This window comes from Ailuropoda melanoleuca, chromosome X (assembly GCF_002007445.2).
Source record: "Ailuropoda melanoleuca isolate Jingjing chromosome X, ASM200744v2, whole genome shotgun sequence".
In the NCBI taxonomy this organism is placed as follows: Eukaryota; Metazoa; Chordata; class Mammalia; order Carnivora; family Ursidae; genus Ailuropoda; species Ailuropoda melanoleuca.
Genome location: NC_048238.1, coordinates 48,165,001 through 48,174,860, shown reverse-complemented (window position 1 = coordinate 48,174,860; position 9,860 = coordinate 48,165,001). Strand labels below are relative to the sequence as shown.

The following is a 9,860-nucleotide window of genomic DNA, read 5'->3' as shown; positions in this document are numbered from 1 at the left end:
TGAAGCCCTCAGTTTGTTTCTCAGAGTCCATAGTCTCTCACGCTTCATTCCCCCTTCTGATTACCCCCCTTCCTTTATCCCTTTCTTCTCCTACCAATCCCCCTAGTTCTTATGTTCCATAGATGAGAGAAATCATATGATAATTCTCTTTCTCTGCTTGACTTATTTCACTTAGCATTATCTCCTCCAGTGCTGTCCATGTTGCAGCAAATGTTGAGAATGTGTTCCTTCTGGTAGCTGAGAAATATTCCATTGTATATATGGACCACAACTTCTTAATCCAGTCATCTGTTGAAGGGCATCTTGGCTCCTTCCATGATTTAGCTATTGTGGACAGAGCTGCTATGAACATTGGGGTGCATATGGCCCTTCTCTTCACTATGTCTGTATCTTTGGGGTAAAAACAAAGTAGTGCAATGGCTGGGTCATAGGGTGGCTCAATTTTTAACTTTTTAAGGGACCTCCACACTGTTTTCCAGAGTGCCTGTGAAAACTTGCATTCCCACCAACAATGTCGGAGGGATCCCCTTTCTCCACAGCCTCTCCAACAATTGTTGTTTCTTGCCTTGTCCATTTTTTGCCATTCTAACTGGCATAAGGTGGTATCTTGGTGTGCTTTTGATTTGAATTTCCCTGATGGCTAATGATTTTGAACATTTTTTCATGTGTCTGTTAGCCATTTGTATGTCATCATCGGAAAAGTGTCTGTTCATATCTTCTGCACATTTTATGATTTGTTCATTTGCTTCTTGCGTATTGAGTTTGAGAAGTTCTTTGTAGATCTTAGATACCAGTCTTTTATCTGTAGCATCATTTGCAAATATATTCTCTCATTCCAAGGGCTGCCTCTTAGTTTTTTTGACTGTTTCCTTGGCTGTGCAGAAGCTTTTGATCATTATGAAGTCCCACAAGTTCATTTTTCTTTTGTTTCTCTTGCCTTTGGAGATGTGTCATGAAGAAGTTTGCTTTGGCTGATGTTGTAGAGGTTGCTACCTATGCTCTCCTCTAGGATTTTAATGGATTGCTCTCTCACATTGAGGACTTTCATCCATTTGGAGTTTATCTTTGTGTATGGTGTGAGAGAGTGGTCAAGTTTCATTCTTTCGCATGTAGCTGTCCAATTTTCCCAGCACCATTTATTGAAGTAACTGTCTTTTTTCGACCAGATGTTTTTTCCTGCTTTGTCACAGATTAGTTGCCCAAAGAGCCGAGGGTCCATTTCTGGGTTCTCTATTCTGTTCCATTGCTCTATGTGTCTGTTTTTGTGCCAGTACCATGCTGTGTTTGTGATTGCAANTTGGCATAAAGCTGTTGATAAAAGTTTCTAATAATCCTTCAATTTCATTGGTACTGGTTGTGACCTCTCCTTTTTCATTCATAATTTTACTAATTTGGGTCCTTTCTCTGTTCTTTTGGATATCTCTTGCCAGTGGTCTGTCAATTTTATTTATTCTCTCAAAGAACCAGCTTCTAGTCCTGTTGATCTGCTCTACCTTACTTCTGGTTTTTAATTCATTCATTTCTGCCCTAATCTTGGTCAACTGAATCCTCGTGCGTGGATTAGACCTGTCCCTCTGTTGCTGTTCCATCTTCTTGAGGTGAGAATATAGAAACTGCATTTTAGATTTTTCTATTCCTTTGAGTGAGGTTTGGATGGCTATGTATTTCCCCCTTAGGACTGCCTTTGCAGTATCCCATAGGTTTTGACCTGTTGTGTTTTCATTCTCGTTGGTCTCCATAAATTGTTTAAATTGATTATTGTTTTCCTGGTTTATCGAGTCATTCCTGAGCAGGATGGTTCTTAGTCTCCAATTGTTTGAGTTTCTTCGACATTTTTCCTTGTGGTTGAGTTCCAATTTCAAAGCGTTGTGGTCTGAGAATATGCAGGGAATAATTTCAGTCTTTTGGTATCATTTGAGACTTCTTTTGTGTCCCAGAACATGGTCTATTCTTGAGAATTTTCCATGGGCATTAGAATAGAATGAGTATTCTTTGGTTCCGGGGTGTAGTGTTCTATATATATCTACGAGGTCCACCTCATCTAGTAAGGCATTCAAAGCCCTTGTTTCTTTGTCGATTTTTTGCATGGGTGTTCTGTCTATTTCTGATAGGAGAGTGTTGAGGTCCCCTACTATTAACCTATTTTTATGTATATATATCTTTATTCTGGTTAAGAGTTGGCTTGTGTATCTTGCTGCTCCCCTGTTGGGGGCATATATATTTATAATTGTCATATCCCCTGTGTCTCTAACTATAGTCTTTTTTTAAAAATCCAATCTGTCTTCTATGAGCATTGCTACCCCAGCTTTCTTTTGAAGTCCATTGGTGTGAAAGATGGTATTCCATCCCTTTACTTTCAGTCTGAATGTATCTTTAGGTTCAAAATGAGTCTCTTGTAGACAGCAAGTGGATAGCTCATGTCTTTTTATCCAATCTGCAACCCCGCGGTGTTTTATGGGAGCATTTAGGCCATTCACATTGAGACTGATTTTATGGGAGCATTTAGGCCATTCACATTGAGACTGATTATTGAGAGATATGATTTTAATGATGCCATGTTGCCAGTAAAGTCATTGTTTCTATACATTGTGACTTTCTGTTATGTATCACTCTTGGGGCCTTTTTGCCTTTATAGAATCCCTTAATATCTCCTGTAGGGCTGGTTTCATGGTTATGAAATTGGTCAGTGTCTGGCAATTCTGGAAGGTCTTTATTTCTCCATCAAATCTGAATGACAGCCTTGCTGGATAAAGGATCCTTGGCTGCATGTTTTTCTCTGAAAAAGCTTTAAAGTCTGACGTAATTCTGATACCTTTGCCTTGGTATGTGAGAAATTTCTTTGCCCTGGCCGCTTTCAATACTGTATCCTTTGATCTAATATATGCGAATTGCACAATGACATGACGTGACATAGGTTTGTTGTGGTTGAGCTTGGGAGGGTTCCTCTCTGCCTCTTGGACACGAATGCTTGTTTCCTTTGCTAGATTAGGGAAGTTTTCAGCTACAATTTTTTCAAATATTTCCTTTGCTAGATTAGGGAAGTTTTCAGCTACAATTTTTTCAAATATCTCTTCTAGACCTCTGTTTTTCTCCACCCCCTTGGGGATGCTGATGATTCTGACATCGGAACTTTTCATTGAGTCAGTAATCTCCTGTAACCTACCTTCTTGAGCCTGGATTTTTTTAAGTACAGATTCTATTTTAACTTTCTCTTTTACTAACCCATCCTCCAATTCGCTGATTCGTTCTTCTGCCTCATTCACCCTGGCCGTCAGAGCCTTTAGTTTTGACTGCATTTGGCTCATAGAATTTTTAATTTCTGCCAGATTCGCTCTCATTTCTACCCTTAGAGAGTCTATATTCTCATTAACATTTTCATTAATACTTTTTTCAAGTCTACACATCATCGTGACCATTGTCACTCTGAATTCCATTTTTGATAATTTGGTTATATCCATATCCATTAGTTCTGTGGCAGAGGCCACAGACTCATTGTCTTTTCTTTGCTGGGAGGGATTTCTCCTTCTTGTCATTCTGATGAGGAGAGTTTGTTGGGTTGTCCAGAGCCCAAATTATTGACCAGGACCTAGGCCGTGCGCCCTTGTTTTATAGGAATCTTAGGGATGTGGGCTTCTTGATTTTTCAGCCTGCCTTCTGGGAGAGGGGCCTGCCACATGGATACTTAGGCAACCCTGTTTGGGTAGAGTCTCTGTGTCCCCTGAGAGGGGGGATAGGGATGGGCACACTGTGAGCTGGTATTTCTAGGCTTTTGTTCTCTGGCGTCTTTCCCTGGCAGTTTGCTCTGCCTCTTCTGATAGAGCAGCAGTGGCCAAATCTCAGCCTCTGTCTCCAAACAGAACGATCGTGGACCTTTCTCCACTGATGTTCTGGACACTTTAACTCTGTTTCTGTTGGTGCTGCTCAACCCTGCAGCATCCCGGGATGTGCGCACCACACCCAGCATCCCAGCCCTCACTTCCAGTGCCCCCACATCTCTGTCCTTTGTGTTTCTATCACCGCTGGCTGCCAGCTGCCAGCCACCCCTGTGCAGTCCTGTAGCTCTCGTTCTCAGTTTCCAGTGAGCACACTGGAGCTCCATTTTAGTCTGGTGGCATGCGTTGCCCGGCGCACAGTCTGTCTGTTCTCTCACAGGTGTTGGTCCGAGAGTCCGCCCACTCCCCTGTGTTGGTGTCTACTGCTTCCCGGTGCCCAAACGTGGCGGCTCCCTCCCCCATCTCTTTATCTTCCTATATCTGTGCATGGTCTCATGGCTTCCTACTTCGCACCTCAATACTCGGCGCTGGAGATGTTCATTTGTAGAGATCCAGATGTATTTTCCTGTGTCTCAGGCTGATTCCATGGGTGTTCAGGCTGGTCTGGTCCCTATCCAACTTGACTCAGGGGACCAGCTGAAAAGGGGGTCCTCTACTCCTCCGCCATCTTAACCTCCTCTCCAAAAAAAACCCTTCTTGACTCCTGGGATGCTTGTATCAGAGGGCTTTGGAATAGCTTTCCCTCAGTTTTCTCAATAAAAATGATTGGATATCAGTCTTAAATGTCAGGATTGTGAACCTACCTGGAACTGATATCAATCTCCAGTTTCTATGTCAAGGACATCAAGGCTCATAGAATGTTGATCAGGAGAAGTTGACTTTCTTAGAATGTTTATTTTCATCATTGCTTCACTTGCTGCCCACTGCTTATCCCATCACTCCAAACTTTTTCCTGGCTTTTTTCCCCCTGGTTTTTAAAGGCGTCTTTGAGCTAGCTCCAAACTATGACTCAGTCCCAGATTCAACCAGTGATCCAACTAAATTTGTTCCTGACTTCCCTTATCACATATCACATTTCTATCTTGAATTTTCACTCATGCTGTTGCTCCCCTCCTGGAATATACCTGTTCATCCCTTCCACAAATATCTATAAGAGCTCACTCATTCTCCAAGACAAAATTCGTTTCATTGCTTCCAGAAACCTCTCCATAACTATTCTGGCTCCCACTGACCTCTATATTTTTGGCCTCTCTACTTCTAACACACTTTAATCCACATGTTAAATACTAAGTGCTCCTCTCTTTACAAAGCAGTATTTTCCACTAGTTAGTATGCTTTTTCAAAAAAAAAATCTACTCTTTTCTTTCCACAACTACTTCCCAACACTTCTATTTCTCCCCCACCCTTCCACATCTATTCCATCAGTCAATCCTATCAGCTTTTCCTTCCAAATTACACTTCCATTTTCACTCCCCCTTCCCTAGTCAAAACCACCATCATCTCTCAAGTGGAAAACTTCAACAGTCTCCCAACTGTCTTCTCTGCTTCTTCCCCTTCCCTCTTCAACCATTCCTCATACAGGATTCAAGGCCCTCTTTAAAAAATATGGTCCAGAGCACATTGCCCCCTTGCTTCAAATGATTCATTCATACACAGAATGCAATCCAAGCTCCTAACTATGGTGTATAAGACCCCACATAATATGAATCTTGCCATTCTCATTTCATGTCGATCTTTTTTCTAGCTTACTAAAATCCAACCCTACTGAACTTTCACTCTGACCCTTGAGAAGCCATGCTTGTTCCCACCTTTGGACATTTGCACTTGTTGGTCCCTCTGTTTGAAATGTTCTGCTCAGAAATTTTTATATCGCTCCTTCCTCCTCATTATTTAGATCTCAGTGTAAATATCACATTCTTAAGAGGCCTTCCCTGGACACCCTTACTAAAGTAATGCCCCTATCATTTTATCACACCACTGTATTTTATTTCCTTCATGATATATTTCACAATCTAAAATTATCTTATTATTTTATGTATGTGTTTTGATGTGCTTACTGTGGATCTTCCCAGAGAGTAAGAATAATTCTATTTTTCGCTGTTCTTCCCCAGTCTTAGCACATTGAAGGTGTGCAATAAATATGTTTTGAATGAATGAATGTGTATGTAAATGAGTGGTTGCATATGCTGCCCAAAACTCACAGCTCAGGGATTGGTGTGGAGAAGAAAGTCTGATGATCACTGAAGAGGATGAGAACAAAAAGAAGACATTCTGGGAAGTCATGTGCTTTTGGACTAGTTAGTACATCATCTAAATTTTCTCATATGGACATTATTGTCCAAGCCACTCCTTCAATACTCTTCTGTTTTTGGACTCTGAGTTTCTTCCTAACTCATTGACAAATTATTTTCTGTTTTCTTATTTTGGTTTCTTTTCCCTTGTACCTCTTAAATGCTGATTTCTGCTTTAAGTTTTATTTCCTATCACTTCACAGCTTATGGACCTGAATTATGAGAACACTCAAACTCGCTAGCCTGGATTTCTTCTCCGAACTTTACATTTCTACCCATAACTACCTACTGTGAAATCCACACCACCTGGATTTCACCAGGAACTTAAAACTTGACATGCCCTAAAATGAATACTTTCTACCCAAACCTTACTATCCTGCCTTTGTTTCTGTACTTTCTCTTTTGATTAATGGTTACCACCATAAATAGTACACAAGTTGGAAACTTCAGGCATCTTTTCTTTTTGCTCAACCCCTCAGCAAAGTTCCGTAATTTCTTTCTCAAATATCTTTAACTCTACCCCTTCTGTCCATCCTTATTACTTCCACCCATTGGCAGGCTCTCATCATCTCTTGCAATAGCTTCCTACTTTGTCTCCTCTTAAACCTTATTTCTCATTATTCCTTCACAGGGCTGCTATTAGCATTTTGCATGGGATTATTCTTCATTGTTTAAGACTGCCCTACATATTGCTGAAACTTTTATCATTTCTAACTCCCACTATCTAAATATCTAAATATCACCCCCTCCATATCCCCAGTCATTGTGACAACTAAAAGTACCTCCGCACATTTCCAAACACCTTTTAGCATACCACCTTGAGTTGAGGGTCACTGAATGAAATTAGTTTGTGTAATTCTTCAAGCAGATATTGCTTCCAAGTCACTGCCCATAAGCTTCCTACTGCCTATAATAGCACCCTCTTCACCATCCATCTGCTTTCTGTTCCTGGTGACAGTTTACTCTTCCTCAAATGCTCAGTTTGGATGCCTGCTTCCCTAGAAAGGCTTTATTACACAAGTCAGGCAGAATTTGTTATAGTTTCCTGTGTGTTTGTATAGCTCTTGCCAAGACTGTATCATCATCTCCCTTTCACACTAACTGTGAGCTGCCTAATTCATCCTCACATCACTAGTATATAGACAGTAAGTGGAAGAAAACAGATATTATGTTTTGTGAGAATGTTATTGTAAAATAAAAGGAAGATAAAAAGAAGTGAGGAATAAAAAATAAGGAAAAACAGAGGAAGACAGAGGAGGAAAGAAAAAATACTAATTGGAGGAAAAGGAAAAAAGAAAACAGAAGGAAGGGAAAAGGAAAAGAATTTTAAAAAAGAAAGAAAGGAAGACAAAAAAAGAGAAATAAAAAAGGTGGGAAATGGAGAGAAGAGAATCCAAAAAAGAGGGAAAAATAAAGGAAGAAAGAAATGGGGGGAAAGGAAAAAAGAGAGGGGAGGGAAGGAAAAGGAGAAAGAGAAAAGAAGGAAGAGAAGAAAGAAGATAAAAGAATGGAAGAAGAAAAAGAAGAAAAGAGAAAAAGTAAGATGGAGAAAAAATAGAAGTAAAAGAAGGAAAGAGTGAATGAATGAAGAGGAGGAATAAGAAACGAGAGATAAAAAGAGATAAGAAAAAGATGATGAAAGAGGAAGAGGAAATATGAGAGAGGGCAGGAAAAAGGAGCCGTGGAAAGAAAAGATTAAAAGGGTTTGGGGAAGAGGGGAATAATGAATAAAGCAAGTTCCAACGGTGAAAGAAAGGAAAGACGCCCTGAAGGACTAGGGCAATTATAAATAATAAATTCTTCACCTTGCTCTTGAGAACTCTAACATGAATTTGGTGGAAAATAACACATTACAAGCCCTAGCTTTATATCTGTCAATTTTCCTATCTATTAAAGCTCTACTATCATTACTTCTATTAGAAGAGCTGAGGTATGTAAGATAATGTTTTTATATACAATTGTTCATTTCTATTAAATGTAATATAAACTTATTAAAATTTAAAGCAAAGCAAAAAGAGGATAAAAAAAATCACCAATAAACCCCCAGGAATCAAACATTCTACATGCTACATTTTTTTTCTGGACATTTGTTTTTCTAGTTTGTTAAACATAACTGTAAGCATCCAGTACATAAAATGTTGAATATTCATGGTGATGTTTTTAAGTCATCTGCAAAGCTGCCTAATTACATATGTGTATTTACCAATCCTCATCACTAGCTACTGCTTCCTTTTAAAATTCCAAAGCCAAATTCTGGTCCTGGCTTTTCCATTAACTCAGTACTTTTGTCCTGTGTTTGAAGAGCTACTCCTAAAGGTCTCTCTCAATCTTAATTGTAGATGAAGCCCCCAAGGAAAGAATGAAGGTGACTTCAAATTCAAGAAATCACCAAAGGAGTAAGAATCAATAGGGCTTGATGGGGAAGGGTCAAGGCAGAAAGAAAAAATTGAACCAAGATATTTAAAATGAGCAAATCACACACACATCCATCCAGGTCTCTGTCTTTTCCTCCCATTAGTAAAGTAAATTGAGATTATCTCAAGGGGCTCTACCATTTCCAACATTCTATTACTCATGAACTCTTCATAAAGAGAAAAGAATTTGAAAGGTGAGAAAAATGCAAAGGTAAAAAGTCTGGGCTTTGGCTAATAAGAAAATTCAGGAATCTTGACCAAGAGTGACTTTGCAAGTCTTTTCTCTAATAAACCCATTCACTCCCTCTCCCCCCAGATCACCAATCAGAATGTTGTTAAGCCATCCACAGCAGCCCTCCTTGGGCCTCCTTTTGTATGGCACAAAAATAATTTCATTTATCCAAAGTAAGAGTGAGCATGGGGAGGCATAGAGACTTGACAGGGGACCATGGCTAACTTTGCAGAAGGGTGAGTCAACCTAGGGTTTCTTTTGGGGACCAAGGCTAGAGAGGAGGGTCTTTTTTTCTTCCTCTTCCTCCCCCTCCTCCTCTTCTTCCCTCTTCACCTCTCCTTCTTCCTCCTCCTTCCTTCCTTCCTTCCTTCCTTCCTTCCTTCCTTCCTTCCTTCCTTCCTTCTTATCTTCCCCAGAACCCTTTCTTTCTCTTTCTTTCCTTCCTCTTTTTCTTTCTTTCTTTCTTCTTTCTTTCTTTCTTTCTTTCTTTCTTTCTTTCTTTCTTTCTTTCTTTCCTTCCTTCCTTCTTTCCCCTGATGCTTTCTTTCTTTTCCTTCCTTCCTTCCCCTGACGCTTTCTTTCTTTTCCTTCCTTCCTTCCTTCCTCCCACCCTCCCTCTCTCTCTCTCTCTCTCATCTTTCTTATTTAAAAGTCCCCCACCCTAAGCCTCACTTGTGCCTGTTGTTCTTTAAATCTCCATAAACTGTTGTTTCTAATTTGCTAACAACTCTCCCTAACCAAGGAAGTATCCCAACCAGATGGACAGAAATGAAGTCCCAAGAAGTCTGTGAAGACCAACTTTATGTCAAATGTTTTTCAAACCTAGTCCAGGATGTAATTATGAAATTGTCAAAGAGACTTGTTTGGTTTAGGGATTTTTTTTCCAAATATGAATGGAATTTAAAGAACTAAAATAAAAGTTTATTGGAGACTGCATAGAACTGACAGATTTTTCTGATAAACACTATTGCCACCTACTGCCTGAAAAAATAATGCACCCTAGAAACTGCAAAGAAAAATTACTGTTACATGATAAAATGTCAGACTAGATAGAATCTAAAGAAATGTTCTCCTCAATTTTTTTTTTTCATGAAAGAAAGATAGGGAAATGAGGGGAAGGGAGAGAGAAAGAGGGGGAATGGGAGGGGGA

At 39.8% G+C, this 9,860-nt stretch overlaps 1 protein-coding gene across 1 annotated transcript in view; it reads right to left on the bottom strand.

The window, feature by feature from the left end:
* The window catches only part of HEPH (hephaestin), a 112,428-nt gene that overhangs the window by 52,674 nt on the left and 49,894 nt on the right, over positions 1-9,860 (bottom strand).